Source organism: Myodes glareolus, chromosome 12 (genome assembly GCF_982192425.1).
Source record: "Myodes glareolus chromosome 12, mMyoGla1.1, whole genome shotgun sequence".
NCBI lineage: Eukaryota > Metazoa > Chordata > Mammalia > Rodentia > Cricetidae > Myodes > Myodes glareolus.
Window position 1 is genome coordinate 83,821,120 of NC_142037.1, and position 27,046 is coordinate 83,848,165.

Sequence of the window (27,046 nt, forward strand, 5' to 3'; positions counted from 1 at the left end):
TACTAAATATACATACAAAGAACATGTATTGAAAGCTACAAGAGAAAAACCCATTAGAGTAACAGCTGACTTCCTCAATGGAAAATCTGAAAGCCAGAAGAGCCTAAAGCAATGCATTCCAATTCCTAAAAGACCATGATGGCCAGCATAGAATGTTATACCCAGCAAAACTGTCTGCCATAATAGAAGGAGAAAGAAATTTTTTTCACAATATAAGCAGCCTAAAAAATTATATGTAAAGAAAATGGAGCAATACTTTGGGCTGAAGAAAGGAATGAGCATAGCTGAAGAGACTGGAAAGAAATGCAAAGCGACTATTATTAAAACACAGATCATCAATGAGAAAACAACACAAAAATAACACAATGACTGCAATTACCACACATATTTTAAAAGTAACTTTATGAATGCCTCAATCAAAAGATACAAGCTAACTGAATGGATTAAGAAACAAAAATCCATCAATTGTCTACAAGAAACACAACTCATTTTTAAAGATAGGCACTGTGTTAGAGGATGGACAAAAGTGCTCCCATCAGATTAGACCTGGAAGCAAGCATCTGTTGCTGTCCTAATACTGCCACAACATACTAATCAGAAGAGAAAGAGGAACGCTTCATTCTTATCAAGAAACAGCTAAGATGACATTACCATTCTAAACACATATTTAGGATGCACAAAATTCTGGGGTGCCTAATTTCATAAAATTTCATTTCTACTAGTGGGATTTAAAGACAGATTTATATGAACCCATTAATAGTAGATGATTTCAATATAGCAATTTTTCTAATAGACAGGCATCTAAGTTACTATTCTATTGCTGTGAAGAAACACCATGGCCAAGACAGCTTATAAAAGAAGGCATTTCAGAGAGTTAGTTCAAGACCATCATTGTGGGGAACCTGGTGGCAGGCAGGTAGGTATGGCCCTGGCTGGAATAGTAGCTGAGAATTTACATCTTATCCACAGGTTGGAGGCAAAGAGAGAATCTGACTTGGGCTTTTGAAAACTCAAAGCCCCACTTCCAGTGACAGGCTTCCTCAAACAAAAGGACATACCTCCTAATCTTTCCCCAAATAGTTCCCCCAAGTAGGGACCAAACATTCAAATGTATGAGTCTCTGGGAGGCCATTCTCATTCAAACCACCACTACAACAGGTCATCTGAACAAATACAGTGAATCATTAGAATTGCCAGCACATACCAAATGGACTTAACAAATTATATATATATAAAAAATATTCTACCCAAACACCAAAAAATATACATTCTACTTAATAGTACATGGAAGCTTTTCTAAAATGGACCACATCCTGGGACAAAAAATCCTTTATAAATTCAAGAAGATTGAAATCAATCCTTGTATCCTATCCAACCACAAAGCAACACAACTTAAAACTGACAGCAAAAAAGCAAAAAAAAAAAAAATCTCTAGTAAGTACACACACTAATGGAGATTAAAAACTCATTACTGAATGATGAATGGGTCAGAGAGGAAATCAAGAAAGAAATAATTTACTGGAACTAAATGAAAATGAAAATACAACAAAACCTCTATAATACCCTGAAAACATTCCTACAAGGGAAATGTATAACTCCTATAAATGTCTGCATTAAAATTAAAGGCATGGTGGACTATGCCTAATTATTAGTTAGCCTAATCTATGTAGCGAGTTCCAAAACAGCCAGGGCTATGTAGTGAGACCTTGTCTCACTGCCGCCCCTCAAAAAAAAAAAAAAAAAATCAGAAAAAGCGCAAAAAAGTAGCTTTGTGACGCAACTACAAAAGCTGGAAAATAAGAACAAACCTAATCCAAACTCACTCACAAGAATAAAAATAAGAGCAGGAATCAATGACATAGAAACAAAGAAAAAAATCAACAAATTAAAAGCTGGTTCTTTCAGAAGATAAATCAAAGTTCAATATATCAAAAGAAATAAGAGAATCCAAATAAACAGAATCAGAAATGAGCAGGGAAACATTATCACAGACACTAAAGAAACTCAGAGTTGGGGCTGAAGAGATGGCACAGCAGTTAAGAACATTGCCTGCTCTTCCAAAGGTCCTGAAGTCCTGAGTTCAATTCCCGGCAACCACATGGTGGCTCTCAATCATCTGTAATGAGGTCTGGTGCCCTCTTCTGGCCTGCATGCAGACAGAATATTGTATGCATAATAAATAAATACTAAAAAAACTCAGAGTGTTATAAAGGAATACCTTAAAAACCTGTATTTCAGTAGCCTGCAAACCCTAAAAGAAATGGATGAATGTCTAGATTTAGCCAAACCACCAAAATTAAATAAAGAAGTAACAACCTAAAGAGATCTATATCAAACAAGGATATTGAAATACAAGGATATTGAAATAGTAATAAGTATCCTTCCAGACCTATGCACAGCAGAATTCTACCAAACTTTCAAAGAAGACCTATAGCCAATCCTCAAATTATTAAGAAAAAGAGAAAAAAGAAGAAAAGAAAGCAGAGTACTCCCAAGTCCAAATCCTCCTATCACTCCCAAAAACAGAAACAAAAGAAAACTATAAGGCCAATAGATCTGATAAACACAGACTCTAAAAAGTTCAATACTTATGAACAGAATCTCGACATATATGAAAAGATCATACACCATGGCCAACTTTGCTTTTTCCCTGAAATATACATATATAAGTGAATGAATGCAACAAACCACATAAGTGGACTTAAAAGAAAAAAATTACATGGTTATCTCAATGCAGAATAATGCAGAAAAGGGTTTTATTATAAAAGTCCTAGAGAATGTATGACTAGAGGAAATATCTTAGCACAATAGAAGTTATAATGAGAAATCCACAGTCGACTTATCTAAATGGAGAAAAGCGTAAAGCAACCTCACTGAGGTTAGAAAAGAGGCGGTGAAGTCCAGCACCTTCACTTCCTTTCCATATTGAGCTCAAAGTGCTGGCTGGAACAAAGAGGAAAAAAACAGAAGGAATCCAAAAAATACAAATGGGGAAAGATGCCAAACTATCCCTGTTTGCAGATGAACTAATACTATACATTATTAGATCACCAAAATTCTACCAGAAAACTAGAAACAATAAATTCAGCAATGTGAGACTACAGAATCAACTTGCTTGCGCACGCACACACACACACACACTTTTCTATTCACTAACAACAAACATGCAGAGAAATCATGGACACGTGCCTATTCACAGTATCATTAAAGAAATTAAAATATCTAGAAATAAAACTCACAAAGGAAATGAAGAACCTCTACAGTGAACGTTTTAAACCTCTGAAGAAAAAGATAGACACTAGAAAATGGAAAGACAGTTCTTGCTCATGAATTAGTAGAAAATGACCATTTTAACAAAAATTCAATACAAATAAAAATCATTTCATTATTCACAGAAATAGAAAAGTCCTACAATTCGTATGAAACCACAAAAGGCCTCAGCCAAAAGAATCCACAGCAAAAATAACAATGCTAGAGGAACTGACGGTCCAGATTTGAAGCTATATTACAGAGCCATAGTAATAAAAACATGGTACTTGTATAAAAAGAGTCAATGGAACAAAATTGAAAACCTGAAAGTGAGTATATGTAACTTCAGCCATTTAATATTTGACAAATATGCCAAAAACTTAGACTTGAGAAAAGAAAGTATCTTCAACAAATGGTGCTGGAAAAACTAATGTCCGTACAGATATAACCTTGCATGAACACTAACCCCACGAGGATCAAGGACCCAAATATGAAAGTGGAAACAGTGAAGCTGCTAAAAGAAACACAGGCAGTGCCCTCATGATGGAGGTGTAGGAAATTTGCCCAAGGAAAAGGCCAACAACTGACAAGTGGGACTTTACAAAACTAAAAACTGTGCACAGCTAAAGAAACAAACAGAGAAAGCCCACAGAATGGGAGAGAATCTTTGCCACCTATATATCTAACAGAGAATTAATATCCATTAATATGTAAAGAATTCAAAAATGACAAATTCAAAAAATGGGACTGGGATCTGAACAGAGAGTTCTCAAATGAAGGAAAAAGGAAAGAAAAATTTACAGTCGCTAGCAGGGACAGGAGAGCCCTGTGCTGATGTTTCTGGCCCCTAGGGATGCCACAGTGAACAAGGATGCTGCTTTCTGAGAGTCATGCCTAATGTCTTCAAATTGCCCCTCTCAGACACTGCTGTGCTAGCTCTTTCCATGATACTGGATTAAGTTAGTCCTGTGTAAAAATGCAAGAACTTGGTTTAATAAGGGGCGGAAAGCATAGAACAAAGATGGCTGTTTGTCTTGGTGAATGGTAAGTAGACAGCCCCAAGTTAGCCAGAACCACAACACTCAAGGACAAGAACTCTGCTGTATCAGACAATGTGGACCTAGGTTCCCTAGGGAGCATCAGCCAGGACACCCATAGCGGGGCAGTTCAAGATACAGAGCCAGGTTACAACCTGCACGCAGCAAATGTAGATTTTTGAGAAAATCATTTTAAGTCTTTGAGCTTCTATTTTCTCCTTTTTTAAAAAATGGGGTTCATCGTGTTTCCCAAGAGTTAGTCTTACTGACCACTGACTGCTAGTTGTAAGAATCCAATGACCTTGGATTCCTCTTCCCCCTGGCTTTGACCTCTCATTTCCCCAGGTCTCCACCCCAGCTCCTCCTTCCCTCAAAGGCTTACTACTGTTGGGTTCTCAACTAAGCTCCTGAGAGTGTTATGGTAAATGTTTTTGGTGGGAGAGGGTTTCAAGCCTTATCAAGTAGTGGTTTCCGAACCAAGAAGCAATCTCAGGAAGGGGACACTATACCATGGAATCATGATATGGACAGTGGTTTTCTACTTTAAACAACTCTGCAATTTCTTTCTAAAGAAAATAAGTTATATCTGTAAAAAATAACTACACAAGAGAGGCTAGCTTTTCTTACAAGCATTTGGTAAATGAATCCTTTCTAATATAAAATCAGTTTGAGAACGCTAGGGTACAAAATGGATGTTTTGCATTTCTGGCTTCTTTCATAAGAAAAACATTACCTTTTCTGATTATGTTTTGAACAATACACACAGATCCTTCAGGAAGCAACTTGTCCCTGTGGGGATTGGAAAAGGATCAGAGTTAAGCACTGAAATAAGCAATTAATTCCCATTAGAGGATTAAGGCACTCATGTTCACTTTGAATCAGAGTAGCAAGTTGAGAGTGAACTGTTGTTATGACCAAGAGGTTATTTGTCAAAGTGAATAAATTAAAGACCCAAAGAACTGCTAGATGCACAAGAGGGGCTAGGTAGACACATGACATTGGCCAGGGGATGGGTAAGGCTTCATGTCTGAGGAAGGACTGCCTTCCTCTTTGCAAACTCTGAGGGAAGCAGGTTTTGTGCCATATGCTGCTGTCTTCATTCTCACAGATGTGTCCTATGAAGTAAGCCCAACTCCCAGATCTTATACACGTGCAGTCTAGACGGCCACACATGGCTGGAAGCTCCAGAGCCTGTACTGAGTAGATTTGTGCAGTGTCTCTGTGGATTATGTCACAGACATAGTAAGGACCAAGTAGTAGGCCTGCAGTGTCAGGACTGAGAATTGAGCCCAAAGCAGAACCTTTGTCTCAAACTTTGTTAGAGCCTGGAATAATATGTCTATCCAGAAGTCAGCCCAAAGGAAGAGTAGGCTCAGTGTCTCCAAATGCTTTAGCTCAGCAAAACCTGGCTAGTTAACATTATTAATATTTAAAAACCAAAAACACCATAGAAATGTCCATCTGGCCCGGCACTGTCTGAAATGCTGTCACTCAGCAGTTTGCTTTCCTGTAGAACAATCCATCGAGTTTCATATTTCATCATTGAAGCAGAATTTAAAGTGATTCTAAGGCCTTTGCATAACTGTTGTCCTGAGTGATATTTTTCACTAGCCGCCTGGTGGCACAGAGTATAAAAGGCAGGATTTGGACTTTATTAAGGTATTGTCCACATCATGACTATTGCACATGTTCAGTCCACACATAAAACACTCAGCAGTGAGCCAAATAAGACAAGGACTAAGGCTTAAAGTCTTCTAACATTAATTTTCTAAAGGATTTTAAATGGATGTCACCCTCTAGCATAAGAAGAACCTTCAATAAAATACCCATGCTGTTTGTATCAAACTTTAGTGACACAAAGAAGCGCTAGTGCACTCTGGATGTCAGCACTGCAGTTTCTTCACGGGACAAATGGAGCCACCAGCAATTTGTCAGCTGTCAAATGAAGACTGTGCTAAGAACAAGTGTCTGATGTGTCTACCACTCAGCACTGCTGCGGGAGTCTTTCCAGAACCCGGAACTCCTGTGCTGCAGACCCGCAGCAAAGCCATTGTAAATAGTGTCTTCACTCACTTTTATTATCCACCATCTGTGTCAACGTCGGCTGCACCAAGTTCACAAAAGGCAGGCACAGCGATCACAACTCAACAATGCCAACCACAGCCTTTGCTTTGTCTTTACCAACTCTATTAAATACCAATGCTACCCTCCAGTGGCCTGGGGCACACACAAATACACCCACAGTAACCCTATTTATCTTGGAGAAAAGGATGGGTACCCAATATAGTTACTCATTAATTATTAACAAATCTCTTAGAACTGTAGGAAACAGGTGAAAAAACAAGATGTTGTGAACTTTAAACTTGGCCCTGGCCTAGGAGCAGGCACTGAGGTCCTGGGCATCGTGCCAGGGAGGGCTGGACACATCCTGCAATCTGCTTTGATGCTCTCATTTGGTTGCTTGCTTGGTTCTTTATAGTAAAGACAAGACCTTCCTGCTGCAGCCAGCCTCACCAACTTTACCACTGCCCCGGAAAGGAGACCGCCAAACACTGTCCTTACATTGGTAGTACTGCTTGCCTTTGACCTGCTGGTGTGTTCAAAGCTCCAGACACTTGGGGGTCTGGGAAAACAAACCTTTATGGCCCCGATGTCACAATAGCCTACACAAATATGGCCTTGGCAACCATCCTGTGAATTTTTAATGCTTTTGTCAAAACAAAAATGTTTTTCATGCGGTGTTAAAGACTCAGCAAGTAAAGGTAAAGAAAAGTCCCTGACACCAAACCTAATGACCAGAATTTGGTGCCTGGGAACCATATGGTAGAAGGACAGAACCAAATCCTGACCTCTACATGCATGTTGTGGCACACATGCTCCCTCCGCTGTGTGTGTGTGTGTGTATAATTTTAAAAATTTAAGGCAGTTATATACCATCTTCAAAGTACAGAGACCAACAGAGCAGACAGTCTTCTCTTCACTTTTGCTCATTCTGAGTATGAAAGTGACTGGAAAAATCGCCAAACACTGACCCTGGAAGGAGCCTTGTGCATACAAGCCAGGTACATTGGAATGGAAACATGCTGGCTCCTGCTGTTCCAGCAGGTGGTTCGGCAGCCAGACTCCTGTCAACAGGCTGAGCAGGCAGCTCCAGACCTCGGAAAGTAATAACCCACTGGCGCCACCTGCAGCTCTACCTAAATCCAACAGGGTGGCCACTTTGAGACTGCTGGTCTTGGCCAGATTCCAGGCTTCAATGCTTCAGTTCCACTCTCCGGTTCATTGTCCAGGCCACACAAGTGTGCAACACAGTCTAAGTGTAAACCTACAGGCATCTCACTCCGTTTTTTGATAGTCTCTGGCATCACTGCTGGTCAACACCCACCAGAGGCCAAACAAAAGAGAGCTAAGCACACAAGATCCTAGAAGGTGGGCGAGTCAGGTACGGGCCAGTTACCCAGGCAGGCATGTTCAGACAGCTGAGCCTGAAATGAGATCTAGAATTTGCAAGCTGCATCTCAGCAAGGTGGGGAGCGGCTCAGGGAAGGATACTACTCCCTGGAGGAGAGCACAGGGACACTCTCCAACTTGATCCAGGTGATTCCACAGTGGCAGCTATTTGTGAAAACCACTTTGTGTGCAAATTAATAAACAGTTGATACAGAAAACCACCAGCGAGTCAGGGATAGTGGTACACACCTTTAACTCTAGAACTCTGGCTCATAAAGAAAGACTGCAAATTCAAGACCATCATGGACTATAACCACCTTATTTAAAAAATAAAAACTAATGGGCACAAGAAAGGGGAGGGAGCTTGCAGGCCCTGTGCCTTTGCCAATGTATCAGGGAATTCAACATGCCTCCTAATCCCTAATCAGAAGCAGAGGTTCCTGATCTTACCTTCAGAGTTCCCACAAGCAGCGAGTTCCTACAGTCTTTCTGAAATGGACTTATGCTGCCCTGTTAAACTCAATCACTTTCTGAACCTGACTCTCAATGAAACAGAGTAAGACATGTTCCTCTGCAGCTGCTATGTAGGCTCCAGGAAAGGAGGCCGAGTCTAGGCCAGCAGGAGAGGAGCTACGAATGCAGGTGCATGGGTGCCATGCTTTCTTCACTCACCCAGGACCCCACCCATGCTAACTGCTGACTAAGTAGTGACTGCCCACACTTGGCTAAGAAACACAGCAGAGGATCTGGCTTTTGGACTATTTTCCAGGCTACTCGAGGGGAGCATGCGTTTAACTTACACTTGGCAATGAGTCAGAATGTGTTTACTCTGCCTGGCACAACACTCTGGTCAAAGGCGGGGGTCATGGGGTTAGCTAACAATCCAGGTCTTGTTCTAACTCACCCTCTGTTAGTGGAAGATACAGGGAAACGGGCATCGAGGTCTGACTGCAGGTAGGTCATTTCCAGCCTGCCTCTGCCCGCAGGGCTCTTCTGTTTTCTCTGGGCCAACTCGGGCAGGAAGGTGGTCCTTGCCCAGACTGTTCTCTCCCTCTTTCATTTTCCCACAGCATGACTCCTTTGAATTCTGGAACTTTTTGTTAGAAGTACTCCAGCTTTTGAAATAGGAATATCTACACTACAACACTGTTCTATTTTTCAAGGGCAGCTCAAGCTATGGTAACACTGTGAATGTGTGTGTTCTGGGGCTCAAACTCCAGCCTTCAAGGGTAGGCATGTGCTACTGGTGAGCCATTTTACCAGCTCAATCAAACAAACTTTGCATTGTCAACAGAAAAACAAAGTCAGAAGAAACCTGGGGGAACAACTTAAAGTATTGCACAAGGTCATTCTCTACACCTCTAGGTAGTTTATTACCTAAAACATCGCATAGGTCACTCTCTACACCTCTAGGTAGTTTATTACCAAAATACCTGAGAAAGATAAGAATTTAACCCACTTAAACAACTCTTCTACTTACAAGTATGACCTACTCAAAGTGAAGACATGAAAAACACAAGCAAAGCTCCTGGGTAGGCTGCCAAATGTGATCTCTATTTAGGAGCTTACCAGTCAATTTCTTTAGGACAGAGAGCCAAATAACTTCATGGAGTTCAAGCTCAAGACCAAGCTCTTGGTTACGGGCAGGAATGGGTGGTCCTGGCCAAGAAAAGGCAAGGCTCAATGGGAGGGAACGTGGGAACTATAGTAGCTAGCTAGACTCAACACAGGACAATCAACAGGAACACTTAGAAGATAATCACCATGTTAGTAACTCGCTGCGGTGAACAAACACCTGACGGAGCATATTAAGGTAGGAAACATTCATTGTGGCTGATAGTTTGACGGGTACAGTGCATCACAGTGGGGGAAGGCAGTAGTCATTTTTGACAGGTAAGAGTGTGAAGTTGCTTGACTACATCCAGGAAGAGGCCTCAAGGCTCATTCCCTACTCCCAAGCCACTCACTTCTTCCATCTACGCCCCCTTTAAAGGTTCTGCAACCTCCCAAAACAGTAATGAAGACAAGGTGTTCAAATACATGAACCTATTCTATGGAGGTCATATTTGAAACATAACAAGCACCAAATACAATCAAAAGATATCAAACTTGAAACTTCACTTGCACTACTAAAGGCATATTGAATACAACCTAGAACCTCACACTAGGTAGCCATGCCTGTTCATCCATCTAAGAACAAATCACCAAGTACCACCCTGTCTCAGGCCTGTCGCTGGCTGTCATTTCCAGGTCACACAGCCCAGAGGCACTCTACTAGGCAACAGCCATCACACACTCTGCAAATCCAGAGAGAAACAGAAACTAAGGAACAAAACACCCACCCAACAGAGACAAATTCAGAAATCAGCACCTAGACCTATAGTCATCCCAAACCCAGACGACCAGATGCCAGCATAAAAACACGAGAACTGTCAGGGGAATATGTCTCCACTAAGCCCAGCTCCTCACCACTGCATGCCCTGAATAGTCCAACATAACTGAAACACAAGGAAAAAAAAGACCTTACAACTGACTATATGAAGGTGATAGAGATCTTAAAGAAGAAATGAATAAATCCCTTAAAGAAATACAGGAAAACTGTGTGGTGGTGGTACATGTCTTTAATCTCAGCACTCAGGAGGCTGAGGCAGGTGGGTCTCTGTGAGTTCAAAGCCAGCCTGGTATACAGGGCAAGTTCCAGAAAGTCTCCTCAGCACATAATAATAAAAACACTAAACATACAAAGAATATTAAAAGCTGCAAGGTAAAAAGACATGTAATATATAAAGGCAGACCTATTAGAATTATGCTCAACTTCTCAATAGAGACTCTAAAAGCCAGAGGGGTCTGGGCAAATGTCCTACAGACTCTGAGAGACCACAGATGCCAATTCAAACTACTACACCCAGCAAAACTTTCAATCACCTTATATGGAAAAAAATAAGATATTCTCTGATAAAGTCAAATTTAAACAATATCTATATACAAATCTAGCTCTACAGAAGGTACAAGAAGGAAAACTCCAACAAACTACACCCATGAAAACACAGGGCATACTCTCAGTCAAAAAATCAAAAGAAGGGAAGCTTGTGTGTGCATGCATATATGCTTACACATGCGTGAGCACACACACACACACACACACACACACCACTATCAACAACAAAATAACAAAAATCAACAATCAGTCATTGATATCTCTCAATATCAAAGGTCTCAATCCCCTAAAAAAAAGACACACACTATCAGAATGGATACAAAAACAAAATCCATTTTTTCTGCTGCATTCAAGAAACACACCTCAACATCATGCATAGACATTACCTCAGGATCAAGGGTTGGAAAGAGATATTTCAAGCAAATGGACCTAAGAAGTAAGTTGGTGTAGTCATTTTAATATCTAATAAAATCAATTTCAAATCAAAACTAGTCAAAAGCAATAGGGAAGGACACTTTATATGTATCAAAGGAAAAATCCACAAAATTGACGTTTCAATTCTTAACATCTATGCCCCAAATACAAGGGCACCATGTTTGTAAAAGAAATGGTAGTACAACTTAAACCACATATTGACCCTCACGCACTGAGAGTGAGGGACTTTAATACTAGATTCTCACCAATGGACAGGTTACCCAGGCAAAAGCTAAACGAAAGTACTGGAACTAACAGACATTATAAACTAAATGGCCCCACAGAACATTATAAACTAAATGTACTTACAGAACATTTCACCCAAACACAAAAACAATATACCTTTTTCTCTACACTGCATGGAACTTTCTCCAAAACTGACTACATATTTGGACATAAGGCAAGTCTCAACAGTTACAAGAAACCTGAAATAACTCCCTGCATTCTGTCAGACCACCATAGACTAAAGGCACAGAATAAAGGTAGATATCAACAACAGAAAGCTTACAAACTCATGGAAACTGAACAACTCTCTATTGAATAAAAATGAGTCAAGACAGAGATAAGAAATTAAAGACTTTCTAGAACTCAATAAAAATGAATTTATAGCAAACCCGAATTTATGGGATACAATGAAAGGGGTTCTAAGAGGCAACTTTGCTATGGAAAATTCTTCTGTACACTGTGTGAATATATGTCACTATGATTGATTTAATAAACAAGCTGATTGGCCAATAGCTAAAAAGGATAAGGCTAGGCAGTAAAACTAAACTGAGAATGACAATGACGGATGAGGAAGGGCAGAGTCAGGAGACACCAGCCAGCTAGCTTCTGAGAAAACAGGACATATAGAAAATGAGAAAACAAGCCATGAGTCATGTGGCAAATCATAGATAAGAAAAATGGCTTAATTGAAGTGTAAGAGTTAGCTAGTAATAAGCCTGAGCTATCAGATGAGCATTTATGATTAGTATAAGCCTCTGTGTGGTAATTTGGGACATTGCTGCTGGATATCTGGGACTGTGTGGTTGGGACAAGAAACTTCCATTTACACAAGTTCACAGTACTAAGTACCTACATAAAAAACTAGAGAGGATCTCAGACTAGCAATTTAACAGCACACCTGAAAGGTCTATAACAAAAAGAAGTCATCACACCCAAGAGGAGCAGATGGCAAGAAATAAACTCAGGGTTGAAATCAATAAAATAGAGAACGATACAAAGAATCAATGAAACAAAGAGTTGGTTCTTTGAGAAAACAAACAAGATAGGTAAACCTTTATCCAAACTAACTTAATGATGAAAAGAGAATGTCAATATTAACAAAATCAGAAACAAAAAGGGGGAAATAACAACCATCACTGATCGTTGAAATCCAGAGATCATAAGGACACGCTTTAAAAACCTGTACTCCACCAAACTGGAAAATTTAAAAGAAATGGCTAATTTTCTCGATAGGTACCACTTACAAAAGTTAAATCAAAATCAAATAAACAATTTAAACAGACCTATAACTCCTAGTGAAATAGAAGCAGTCACTAAAATTCTCCCAAAGAAAGGCCCAGGGCTAGATGATTTTATTGCAGAATTCTACCAGATTTTCAAAGAAGAGTTAACACACCAATACTCTTTAAATTACCTCACAAAATGGAAACAGAAGGAACATTACTCATAGTCAGTCATTCTGATACCCAAACCACATAAAGACCCAACAAAGAGAATTACAGGCAATTTTCCTTTATGAACATACATGCAAAAGCACTCAAAGAAATATTTGCAAACCAAATCTAAGAACACATCAAAAAGATCAACCATCATGATCAAGTAGGCTTCATCCCAGAGATACAAGGATGGTTCAATACACAAAAATCAATAAATACAATCCATCATATAAACAAACTGGAAAAAAATTGACCTTATTAGATGCAGAAAAGATCTTTAACAAAATCCAACAGCACTTTATAATAAAAATCCTGGAGAGATTAGGGGTACAGGGGACATACCACAACATAATAAAGGCAGTTTATAGCAACCCAATAGCCAACATCAAATTAAATGGAGAGAAACTCAAAGCAATTCCACTAAAATCAGAAACAAGATAAGGTTGTCCACTCTCTCCATATTTACTCAACATAGTACTTGAAGTTGTAGCTAATGCAATACGACAACTGAAGAGATCAAGGGATACAAATTAGGAAGAAATCAAAGTATCATTATTTGCAGATGATATTATCATACATAAGTCACCCTAAAAATTCCACCAGGGAAGTCCTATAGCTGATAAACACTTTAAGCAAAGTAACTGCATACAAAATTAACTCAAAAAAATCAGTAGCCCTCCTGTATACAAATGACAGACTGAGAAAGAAATCAGGGAAACAATACTATTCACAATTGCTTCAAATAATATAAAAATATCTTGGGGTAACTCTAACCAAGCAAGTGAAAGAAATGAAGAAAATACCAGAAGATGAAAAGATCTTTCATGCTCATGGATTGGTAGGATTAATATAGTAAAAAATGGCCATCCTACCAAAAGAAATCTACAGATTCAATGCAATCCCCATTAAAATTCCAACACAATTTTTCGCACACCTTGAAATGACTATTCTCAACTTCATATGAAAAACAAAACAAAACAAAACTTAAAAACCCAAGAAACCCAGGATAACTAAAACAATCCTGAACAATAAAATAACTGCTGGAGGTCTCACCATTCCCAATTTCAAGTTGTACAACAGAGCTATAGTAATAAAAACCACATGGTACTGGCATAAAAAAATGTTGGTTGATGGAATCAAAATGAAGGCCCAGACATAAATGCATACACCTACGTACACCTACTTTTTGATAAAGGAGCCGGACATACACACTGGAAAAAAAAAAAAGAAAAGAAAGAATCTTCAACAAATGGTGCTGGTGTAACTGGATGTCTACATGTAGAAGAATGCAAATAGATCCATAATTACCATCCAGCACAAGACTTAAGTCGAAGTGGATCAAAGACCTCAACATAAAACCAGATACACTGAACCTAATAGAAGAGACTAGCCTTGGACTCACTGGCACAGGAAAATACTTTCAGAACAGAACACCTATACCACAGATGCTAAGATCAACAATTAATAAATGAGACCTCATGAAACTAAAAAGCTTCTGTGAGTCAAAGGGACACCACACTATCAATAGGACAAAGTGGCACCCTATAGAATTGGAAAAGATTTTTACCAACTCCACATCTGACAGAGGGCTAATATCTAAAATATATAAAGAACTCAAGAAACTAGGTATTAAAAAAACCCAAATAATCCATTTAAAAAATAGGGTACAGAGAATTCTCAATAGAGGAAATTCAAATGGTTGAAAAACCCTTATAGAATGTTCAACATCCTTTGCCATCAGAGAAATGCAAATCAAAACCCCTTTGAGATTACATCTTACAGAATGGCTAAGCTCAATCACACAAGTGACAGCTCATGCTGGCCAGAATGTGGAATGAAGGAAACACTCATCCATTACTGGTGGGAGGGCAAACTTGAACAGCCACTATGGAAATCAATATAGTGGTTCCTTGGAAAATTGGGAATTGATCCACCTAAAGACTCAGCTACACCATTCTTGGGCATATACCCAAAAGATGCTCCCTCCTACCACAACAACACTTGCTCAACCATATTCATGGCTGCTCTATGCCTAGTATCCAGAAATTGGAAACAACCTAGAAGTCCCTTAACAGAAGAATGGATAAAGAAAATGTGGTGCATTTACACAATGAAGTATTTACTTGTGGAGGGCCGGACCACATTCTCCATTGCTTCTAGGAACAAAGGTAGAGATTGACCTCTGTGACCCCAAGGTGTGGCGGCACACGCCTTTAATCTCAGCGCACGTGCTTTGTAACTCTCTACCGCTGCGTCCCTGCCTACTCCCGAGGTTTCACCTGGGACTGGGAGCAGTCAGCCAATCCGGGAATGACACGTCCAGGGCAGGGTCTGTTTCCTTTATAAGGGATGGGTTCCATCTTATCTGGGTCCCCACGGCCGTGTTGGCTTATGCTCTGCTCCCAAGAGACATAAAGCTATTCTGCAGAAGGATCCTAGTGTTCCGTGTGGTTCTTGCTGGCGAGACGGTAGCGCGGGACATCTGGTGCCGAAGCCCTCGGGACGCCGAGGAATCTTGACCACCGCACCGACGGGGATCTCTTGGATTCACTTTGGATTCAGGAAGGATTCAGAACTGCAGGGTCTGCATATCAGAGAGGTAATGTCTGTTCCTGGATTTTTCGGTTTTGAGCTCGACTTGTCTCCGCATTGGGAAGGTTTCATACAGGCCTTGATGCTTATCTTAGCAATTCTCTTATTTTCCATCAAAAATTGCTTAAAAGATGAACCTTGCCAAGCGGTTGTTGCAAGGGCGGAGGAAATTCAGGACAGAATATCAGAAACTGAATGCAGTGGGAGGTTAGACGCGCGCGTGAAAGAAAAAATTAAGGAAAAAGGACCCTCCAGGAATTCTAAGGAAGTAGAAATGGGGGAGAATATTGGCCCACAAGGCCAAAAGTCTTCTGCAGGAGAAGAGGAAGGAGAAATGGATACAGAGGAGGAAGTAGAATTAGCCAACGGCAGGGCCATGAGGTTATCCCAAACGGTCCATCCGCCTCATTATAGGCTACACCTTCCCTCAATTGCCCCTTCGGCGCCTCCTTATGAGGAAAGCCTTGGGCCAAAGACCTTTTCATTTATCCCTGATAAGGTCAAGAGAAAGCTACACTTGGCTTTCCCCGTTTATGAAGGGGAAAACGGGCGATTACATGCACCTGTGGAGTACAACCAAATCAAAGAGTTAGCAGAGTCAGTCAGAAAGTATGGAGTGACTGCTAATTTTACCTTAGCCCAGTTGGATAGATTGGCCTTGTCTGCCATGACTCCAGCGGACTGGGAAACAGTTGCAAAAGCATCGCTCATCAGCATAGGTCAATATTTGGAATGGAAAGCGCTGTGGCACGAGGCAGCCCAGGAACAGGCCAGAGCTAACGCTCAGGCCTTAATTCCAGAACAACAGCAATGGACATTTGACCTCCTGACTGGGCGAGGGCACTATGCCGCTGCCCAGACAAACTACCATTACGGCGCCTACCGCCAGATAGCCGATACAGCTGTAAGAGCATGCCCAAAGATTTGGTTAAGTGGAAAGATGTGCTTTCTAATGAATGGAAAGGCCCGGATCCCATCTTATTGAGATCCAGGGGAGCTGTTTGTGTTTTCCCACAGGATCAAGAAAGCCCATTCTGGCTGCCAGAGCGATTGACCCGAACAGTGAAGAGTGATCCACAACACACGGATTCGCCTGAGGACCTGGCTGCTGTTCCTCCTGCCATTTTGCGGATGGATGACAGAGCACCGATGGAGGACACTCTCAGCCTTCCTGAAGTTGTTACCAGTCAACCATAGGATGGCTGTGTCTCCCCGATTTTTTACAACCAATAAGATTTTGGGCCCCCTCCCTACTGTCCTAGAGATGATTTATAAGCTTGGCCGTAGGACTTCAGTCCTGGGCCGTGTCTCTCATTCCCCTACTTCAAAGAATGGGTGGGGGTGGAAATGTTTTGGAACAGTCCTATGCTATGGATTAGTGTTTTTCCTATGGATGGTCTGCTGACTCAAATCCTAAAATTGTAGGGACAAAGTGGTTATTGCACAAGCGCTGGCTGCCCTGAAACAGGGGGCCTCTACTGATGTGTGGTTATCTAAAGCAGTAGGGTTTAAGCCAACCAGCTCCTGCACCCCTAGGACTGTGGTCCATTGCACAGGGTGGAGTGCTTGGCTTAGCTAGCCCTGAAGGTTGTCGAGCTGAAGAGCATCGCACAGAGAATGGCCCTCTCTGAGAGATAAGTCGCTCTGCTTAAGGGTTTTCTGCTGTATATTCCCTTTCCCAGAAAAATGGCAGAGGGCAGGCCGGATAGGTTCCAGGTGTCATGAGCCTAGGGACAGATTCCGTGTAAGCCCATTTTTATGTTTTCATTTTGGGAAGTGCGACCTCTATCTTTACCTTCCTAGGGAGTTGCCTTTCTGCAAAGAAGTAAAAAAAGGGGGATATGTGGAGGGCCGGACCACATTCTCCATTGCTTCTAGGAACAAAGGTAGAGATTGACCTCTGTGACCCCAAGGTGTGGCGGCACACGCCTTTAATCTCAGCGCACGTGCTTTGTAACTCTCTACCGCTGCGTCCCTGCCTACTCCCGAGGTTTCACCTGGGACTGGGAGCAGTCAGCCAATCCGGGAATGACACGTCCAGGGCAGGGTCTGTTTCCTTTATAAGGGATGGGTTCCATCTTATCTGGGTCCCCACGGCCGTGTTGGCTTATGCTCTGCTCCCAAGAGACATAAAGCTATTCTGCAGAAGGATCCTAGTGTTCCGTGTGGTTCTTGCTGGCGAGACGGTAGCGCGGGACATTTACTCAATTGTTCAAAAAAAAAATGACATCACGAAATATTTAGGAAACCAGAACTAGAAAAATGTCATCCTGAGTGAGGTAACCCAGACCCAGAGATAAGTATGGTATATATTTGCTTATATGTGAGTAATATGATAGCCACACTAGGAGTATCCACAGTCCCAGAGAGCTTAGGTATAGAGGAAGGGCTTAAGGGGGACACATAGATTTCCCTGGAGGAAATAGAATAGATTGTACAGGTGGATTAGGAGTAGATGGGAATGGGAATGGGAGGATCTGAACGGGGGGGGGGAGGGGAGATGACAGGTGGAATTGAGAGGCATTTGAGGGATGATATGGAAACCTAGTACAGTGGAAACTTCCTAAAATATATGAATGTGATCCTAACGAGGTCTCCTAATAATGGGGGATACTGAGTCTCAACTGGCCATCTCTTGTCACCAAATGAGGCGTCCAGTGCTAGGACTGGGTTGCATTCAATGAGTTATTGGCCAAAGGGGTCCCAAAGAAATCCCCCAAATGACACAGGATGTTGCTAAGCCAGTTGTTTGTTCTCTACAAGCTGACAGTGGATTTCCATCGTCGAAGACAACACCTTCACAACTCACTGAATATAGAGAAGTAGAGTTGGTGCCTCCATGGAGTGAACCTTCACCCCTACATTCTGTAATGCCTTTGGTGTAGCAAGTACTCTTCAGGCTGTCAAAAGAGAAACATAAACACCAACCCAGCCACAAAATCTCTGACCTGCCTGCAATATATGCTAGGGTAACTGTGGCACAGAACTTGTGGGAGAACACAACCCATATCTGTTTTGACTTAGGGTCCACTCCACAAGACAGATCCCATATCAATACTGCTTGTGTGACCAAGAACTAGAGACCTAGGGTAAAAACAAATACTACTCTGATTCTCAATGATGTTCTGTTATACTCATAGATCACTGCCTTGTTTAGTCATCATCAGGGAAGCAGGGAAGGTTCCTCCAGCAGTAGATAGGAACAGATCCAGAGACCCACAGCCAGACCTTACATGAAAAGTCTTTAAATGGGAGATCTCCATCAAATTTCTCCTTTCAGAGCTCAGAAGAGGGGTCAAAAGAATGTAAGAGCCAGAGGGGATGGAGGGCACCCAGAGAAGAAGGCCCTCTGAATCGATTAAGGTGCATATGAGCTCAGAGAGACTGAAGCATCAAGTACACAGTCTACGTGGGTCTGAACCAGGTATAATATATAACACTGTGTATATATTATAGCTTTCAGTTTAGTGTTTTTATAAGACTCCTGGGTGTGTGAATAAGTGGGCCTCTGATCCTGCAGCTACTAGTAGGGTTCTTTTCCTTCTGTTGGTTTGCCTTGTCCAGCCTCAATGTGATAGTGTTTGCTTTATCTTATTTATCTTGATGTTAAGTTGTTATCTCTTAGAAGTCTGTTCTTTTCTAATAAGAGACAGAAAGAGAGTGGATCCAGAGGGGAAGGGAGATGGGGAGGAACTGGGAAGAGTAAAAAGGAGAAATTGTAATCAGGATATACTGGGCAAGAAAAAAAATCTATTTTCAATAAAAGAAAAAAGTAAAAAGAAGAAACTAAACTAAAACAAAAGCACAGAACTCAAAATTAAACCTGTTTTCTCCTAACTACTTTCCCCAAAAGTATTCAAATTTTATCAGTGCTTGTATTACCCCAACAATTAAAGCACAAAATTCAAATCACAGATTTTCAAGTTTAGTATATATTTGCCTTTCCAACTTATCATTATTTTGATCATCATGAGATTAATCAAAGAATAATGCTGAGCAGAAACGTTAAGAAAATTAGAAATCTCAAATCCCTATGAAATCCTTAGTCATCAAAGAAATGCAAATCAAAACAACTCTGAGATTCCATCTTACACCAGTAAGAATGGCCAAGATCAAAAACACTGATGACAACTTATGCTGGAGAGGTTGTGAGGAAAGGGGAACACTTCTGCATTGCTTGGGGGAATGCAAGCTGGTAAGCCCCTTTGGATGTCAGTATGGCGATTTCTCAGAAAATTAGGAAACAACCTTCCTCAAGACCCAGCAATACCACTTTTGGGTATATATCGAAAGGATGCTCAATCATGCCACAAGGACATGTGCTCAACTATGTTCATAGCAGCTTTGTTTGTCATAGCCAGAACCTGGAAACAACCTAAATGCCCCTCGACCAAAAAATGGATAAGGAAAATATGGCACATTTACACAATGGAGTACTACACAGCAGAAAAAATAACGACATCTTGAATTTTGCAGGCAAATGGATGGAGCTTGAAAACATCATTTTGAGTGAGGTAAACTAGACACAGAAAGACAATTATCACATGTACTCACTCATAAGTGGTTTTTAAATATAAAGTCAAGAAGACCAGCCTGCAGAGACAAGCAAGACTAGCCAAGAAGACCAGCCAAGAAGACAACTGCAGAGAACCTAGACAACAATGAGGACAATAAGAGAGGCTTACATAGACCTAATCTACATGAGAAGTAGAAAAAGACAAGATCTCCTGAGTAAATTGGGAGCATGGGGACCTTGGGGGAAGGATGAAGGGGAGGGGAAAGGCAGGGAGGGGAGCAGAGAAAAATGTTGGTCTCAATAAAAATCAATAAAAGACTATAAAACAGGAAAAAAATCCTATGAAAATAACATTCTTCAGAGCAATGATTCCCGAGAACAGAATTTGAAGCCTGTCATAGTCAACCTTCCTGACAGTGTTAACAGTTTCATAAGGACATTTAGCCACCACATTGTAAGTCACCTTGTACTGGAAAAAGGACCTGATATTTTACAACTTAACAGTGTTTGAAATATGCTTCTCACTGGTCTCTAGGCAGCAAGAGGGCCTACAAACTCTGCTGCCAAAGGTGGTGTCTATCCACACAAGTCCATAAACCATTTTTCTTTTTTTAAAAGACAAGGTATTTTTACATAGTCCTGGCTGTCCTGGAGCTTGCTATGCAGACCAGGCTTGCTTCAAACTCAAGAGATCCTTCTGCCTCTGCCTCCCGAGGGTGGGACTGGAGGAATGCACTATCACACATGACTTTATAAAGCAATTTTCATAATAGTAAGTAGTATTGAGAGTTAGTGGTCTATACTTTCTTTCTTTAGATTTGTGTCTTGAGTTATGTGCACAGAGTGGACTTGGGGCAGTACATGGGTATAGAAACTTTCAGGAGCAAGAAGCAGGTATCAGATTCCCAAGGATAGAGTTATAAAAACTCCCCTTCCACATGGTGGTTTGAGAAAGGTCCTCACAGGTTCATATGCTTAAATACTTAGTCCCCAGTTGGTAGGATTATTTGGGAAGGATTAGGAGGTATAGCCATTTTGAAAGAGATGTGTCAGGAGGAGGCAGGCTTTGAGGTTTCAAAAGCCCATGCCATTCCTATTCTGAGCACTCTGCCTTCTGCTTGTGGATCAAGATGTGAGCCCTCAGCTACTGTTCCAGCACCACGCCTGCCTTCCTGCTACCATGTTCTCTGCCATGATGATCGTAGAAACTGTAAGCCTCAAATAAACCATTTTTTAAATAAGTTGCCTTGGTCCTGGTGTCTTATCACAACAATAGAAAAATACCTAAGATAACCCCCCCACACACACACACACTTCTATTGTTATATCAGTAAGATGAAAGGGTCATTAACTTTTAAAAGCAGATGTGATGATTTGAACAAATGGACAATGTCTGGTACTTCTACTCTCCTCAGACCTATTTGAAATTTCACCTTTTCCTACTCTTTGTTATGTGGAAGGTACTAGGGCCAAAAGGAATGAAGAAAGTGTAGTTATTCTTATCTAACTGGAATCTGAGGTCCAGCAGAGGGTCAAAAATACATAATGAACAATGTATTGTATTCCAAATAATGTGGAATTTAATCGAGTCATACAGACACCCAGCAATTATACCACCAGGACAAAAGGGAAGACACTGTGGGGACATGACAGAATCAACAGCTACTACCTGTTTCCTAGAATGCTAACAAGTTGTAAAGGTGGACCCAGATTGCTGTCATTTAAATGTTTCCTCTGCTATGATGGTGTCCCCAAAATTCATGTGCTAGAAAGTTAATCCCCAATATAGGTGTTGGGAGAGGAACTTTAGAGGTGATTCATGGGGTCTGCCCACATCAATGGATTAATGTATCAGAAGAGAGTTCCTCTGATAAACACATTGACGCCTTCTTTTTCTCTTTCCCCTGCCCTTCCCCTGGGCTGGAGAGACGACACAGCAGCAAGAGCACTTGCTATTCTTCCAGAGGACCTGCGTTTGGTTCCCAGCACCAGAGTCGGCCTGCTTCTTACGGCTGCCAGCAACTACAGAGCCAGGACATGTTGCCATCTTCTGCCCTCTTTGGTCTCTTGTGTACATGCACAGAGGTACAGATCAGTGTAGCGCGAGGGCCGGCTTGTTGGGGTATCTGTTCCCGCCCAGTACCCCACAACCGGCAATTCCCAAAGAAAATCACACACAAGACTCAATAAGATTATAAACTGATTGGCTCATTAGGTCAGGCTTCTTATTAGTCCTTGTAACTTATATTAATCCATTATCGTTATCTATGTTAGCCACACGGCTCAGTACCTTTCTCAGTGTGACAGCTTACATCTTGCCTCTTCGGTGGTCTACACAGAAATGGCGGAGGGAGCTTCCTGTTTTCTCAGAATACTCCCAGTCTTGTTGCTCCACCCCTACTTCCTGTCTGGCTTTCCCACCTATACTGCCTGCCTGGTCAATCAGCATTTTATTAAAATATGATTGACAGAATACAGACAATTCTCCCTCATCACATCAGTATAGTAGGAGAGGGAAGGAGGGAGGAGGAAAAAAATAACACTAATTTTATATAATTTAAAAGAAGTTATGCCACTTGGGCTGACAATACTTCTTTCAGGATGTAGGCAGAGGTTGCTCGTTCATTTCACAGATGCCCAGACCCAAATAATAACATAGAAACTATATTAATTACAACACTGTTTGGCCAATGATTCAGGCATATTTCTAGCTAGGCATATTTCCTACAACTTGAATTATCCATTTCTATTAATCTATGTATCGGCACAGGCTGTGGCTTACTGGTAAGGATCTATCTCTTCCAGACTGGCTATATTCTGCCCTGCTACAGGCTGAAGCAGATTCTTTATTAACCAATAAAACATATTCATAGCATACAGAGGGGAATCCAACATCATCAGGATCCACAGATTTCTAGCAGAATTTCTAGTACTCAGCATCGGGAAGTCCCTTTTGAGTCAGGAGAGTCCAAGGGACTCCCAAAACAACACAAGCTGTTTCTGTTGCCCTTGGTTGCCCCCGAGAGGTTGAAGGCAAGTCCTTATTGCTAAAGACACCACCTACTTTAGACACAGAAATCAGAGAATCTGAGCTGGATGTGACCTGAAAGCCTCCTCTCTGAGGACTAGCTTTCACAGTGCCTGAATATGCTATACAACCTGCCAAAGTGGGGGAGGGGGGAGGCAACCAAAAATCTTACATCGCTGTGACACCTATAACCCCAACAATGACCAACAGATTGAGATTACAACAGGCAAGAGAGTCCTAAGGGTGCAATAGTGGCACTCATATCTTGGCAGTAACCAAGCTGTCTAATTAGACTTGAGCAAAAATGGCCCCCAAGCTCAGAAAGTGGTACCAGTCAAGTAATACCAATAAATCACTGACATGAATGAAAACCACAGAAAGTCAGAAACAGCTCAGAGGGTAAAGGCACTTGCCACCAAGCATGACAGCCTGAGTTCAAGCCCTGGAAACGTGTTGTGGAAGGGAGAACTGACTCCCATAAGCTTTCCCCTGACTTTCACACACATACACATAATAAATAATTTTTTTATAAAGAAAAAAGGAAAGAAGGAACTCATGAGCTGCTCCAGATCAAAGTCAGATGACCAGGGTTTGTAAGTTGAACCTTGCAGGGAATTTTAAACAGCACACACACACACACACACACAAACAAACAACCCAGAAAATTAAACATTATTTGAGTATAGTTATGCACATTTAATATGTATAAACCATGACTACTTTTATATGGCAGCTCCAGAGGTAGGCATTTGTATAAAGACTTCAGGGCCTACAAACTCTGAGTTTGTATTTGCCCCTTTACAGGGAAAGGTTGCTAAATCCCTGCCAGCCTGAAAGGGTCAATCAACAGATATCATTTATTTGCACAATATTTTAAACAAACTCACATAAAAATTTGAGCATTTTGAGGTAATCTGCTAAGAGGTGATGATAACTTTGTGGTCCCAGAAGAGAAAGTTCCTTCTTTGGAGGTACAAACCTAAAACTGCTTTAAATCAGTTTTTTGTTTTGTTTTGTTTTTTTATCTTGCAGTGTTGAGGGTAAAACCCAGGAAGGACCCTGCAAATGCCACACAGGTGCTCTACCACTGAGCTATAGCTCCAGTCTTAAATGAACACACACTGGGAAGAAGTATGTATATCAGGCTGAACAGAATCATGACATGTATTTAGTGGTTATCTAGAAGTTTATTAGATTACTTCTATGCTTTCATGTTTGGTTAAAATTTTTCCAACTAAAAAAATTAGAACCTTAATAAAAAATAGAACTTAACATCAGAGAACTTTTCCTTCCTCAGTACCATCTGATTCAGATGTCTCTAGATCCTGGCAGTCTCAACACACCTGTTGGCTCCCTTACTCTTTCTGAAGTTTCATATTTCTATCCTGTCTTTTGCTCATGGTATCTAAAATCAGCAATGTCATTATCCCATTCCTCCAAAAAAAAGTCACCCTCTGCTCAAGGTTTAGCCCCAAAAGACCTTCAGCATTCACTCCAATAGCACATGGCCTTGTCCTTCATCCTTCCCATATTAGTGATAATATCTATTGACTCATAATGTCATAAAAACCCAGAGACTTTGAACAACTAGTCTTTTCAGTGAACTCAGCCGAGGGAGCATAACAACACCTCACAAAGTAACCAGTGCCTACACAGCTCTGGGTTCCAGGGGTTAGGCCTGCAGCCTAAGCAAGGCTGTCCTTCCCAGAGCTGTTCCATCAACAATACAGAGATGAATTTGTTGGTCAAGATGCTGGGTAGTCATGATTAGCTTAGGCTCCCTGAATAAAATTTCTAATATCTATTGGATCCAGGTGGGGAATGTTCTAGAGAAGACGGCTAAGATCTTTGGTGCGGTCCTCCTATTGCTACCTTCCCATGGGCCATACCCCTCTCCAAACATGACGGCACTGGTTTAGAGGGTGGAGGGTACAATAACAAGCTATGCAATGAGTCCTTTTCAAGCACTGCCAGAACTGGAGCTCTCAAAAGCTCTCACTCGATAAGGGGAAAACAACACATGTGTGTGTGTGGGGGGGCTGTTATTTCTTGACATAAGGTCTTTCATAGCTGAGGATGGCTTGCTTCAGTCTTCTGAGTGTTAGGATTACAGGCACAAGCTGCCACACTTGGCTTGAACATATCACCTTAAAAATTAACTATTGCAGGGTTGTGGTTCTGTACTACACATGGCCACCCACTATTCAAGATCACAAACAGCCATTAGTAAGATTCCATCTCACCCTCTCACACATAGCAAGGTGGCAGTTTACAACTGAGCTACAGATCCAATCCCAACTTTGTTTTCCAGTGCTGGAGATCCAACCTTGGACTTTTTGTATGCTTAAGGTTATGGTTAGTAAAGTTTACTAGTTAAAAAAAAAAGTTCGGTACAAAAAGCCACCCATTAACTTTGCAAACTAAGCTTTTAAAGACAAATGTTCTCCACTGGAGAAGACTGGTCTCCTTACTCAGGGACTTCTTTCTGGCTTCTCCTGGGAGCAGGGTCAGGAAAAGAAGGCCAAACTGCAGGGCTCCTCACGTTAGCACTTCAATTACAGGAACCAGGGCAGGAAAAAGCCTTCAACTAGCAGAAAATAAGTACACGTGTGCACAAGACTTACCTCTCAGAGGTAATTCCAATTGATTCAATGATAGCATTTATTTTTAACTCATGATTTCTTACTGGGACCTTCAGCCTACTCTTTAAAAAAAAAAAGTGGCTCCTATTCTAATGTGTTTCCTTATTCTTTCAACACGAATAAACTGAGCTTGGAGTTAAGAAGCTAAGTTAAAACACATACACACCTCTGATGGGTTTTGAGCAAGGCTATGTATGCCGTTATAACTGGCTAATAGAGTGAACAGCACTGAAAACAACGACGAGAATTCAAAGGCAAAAATCTCCAAAGATCCAGATGTGTTATTAACGTCTCCAAAAGAATCTAAGACCAGAAAGTGACCCACAGAAGTTGGTTTTGGATTCTTTTGCAAGTTTTGGTCTCCACACGCATAAGAAACACCTAAAATTAAAAAGCAGAACTTTTGAAAACAGCCTCATTCCACTTAGGCTCTTAAGCTACCTGCTGGAGCCGTGCGTCCCACCAGGAGCGAGCAGCCGCTCCGCTGAGGCCAGCGTCTCGGTCTGCGTCTCCCGCCGTGGTCATCGCGTCCACCGCGTGGGCCGTCCCCGGCGGGGTTCCGGGGTCAAACGTGTTCCCCGCCCCGCGGGTTCCGCCCGTCCGGCCCCGCACCTTCAGGGACGCTAGCGGCCCATGCTCCGCTGGCTGGTGACTGAATCTAAGCCGCCCCAGGCTCCCAGTCCCAGCCCGCTCAGCGTCTCACCTGCACCCGGTCAAGAGGACCGCGGGGAGCGCGCCGGGCGGCGGAGCGGAAATGCCCTGCTGGGCAGGCGCTGCAACCAAACCGCCCCGGGCGGCGCCCCCTGCGGGCCGCACGCGGCTCCTCTATCCCCCTGCGGCGCGGTCGCCTTGATGCCCGCTGCTAGCACACCTGGCCGCCTGCACCTCTTCCCACGCGGCCAGGACCACGCACTTACCTATTGAAGGCCACCTTCCTCCGAACTGAAAGAAAGAGCCCCTCCCCCCCGACACCAGACACAGGTACAACCGCTTCCACGGGAGTAGACTCTACATTACACATGCCTGGGTTGGACCCAAACATACCTGAGACCTACTACTTCAGAAAGACTCATAAACACAAAATTAAAGATTCACCTCCTTCCATAAACCCCGAGATGACGCTAAACTCAGATCTGAGGGAGACTCCACAAGACAGATTGATGAATCACCAAGGTCTTACACCTGCTCATACATACTCCTACTGGTTACAGGTAATGTGGCCATTTTGCCCACCTACCAACTCTTTTTGAAATAAAACTTACTTAGAAGCTAGTGGAAGGACTGACTTTCACCTGCATCTTATCTCTAGCACTAAGCGAGAGCCATAAAAGCTGAGGGCAACTTTTTCTCTAGAGATTTTTCTCCTGGAAGGTGTAGTCCAGGTGAAAGCAATGCCAACGATGGTGAGAGGTCGCTCTCCTCCAAGACACACAAATTAAGTATAAGGTAACTGTTTTCC

General features: G+C 41.8%; 1 protein-coding gene across 9 annotated transcripts in view; it reads right to left on the reverse strand.

Annotated features, from left to right (window-relative positions):
• Positions 1 to 26,527, reverse strand: part of Ggact (gamma-glutamylamine cyclotransferase) — a 32,099-nt gene extending 5,572 nt beyond the window's left edge. The window contains exons 1-2 of one of the 9 annotated variants that reach the window (XM_085698174.2): positions 26,505 to 26,527; positions 5,020 to 5,075 (exon numbers count right to left, since the gene is read on the reverse strand). The gene's annotated coding sequence lies outside the window, so the exon portion shown is untranslated. Of the gene's footprint in view, positions 1 to 5,019; positions 5,076 to 25,753; positions 25,969 to 26,028; positions 26,214 to 26,290; positions 26,377 to 26,504 lie in introns of those variants that run through there. The other 8 variants (XM_048422207.3, XM_048422210.3, XM_048422208.3 and 5 more) reach the window with 8 other exon arrangements.
• Between the last annotated feature and the right edge of the window lie 519 nt (positions 26,528 to 27,046).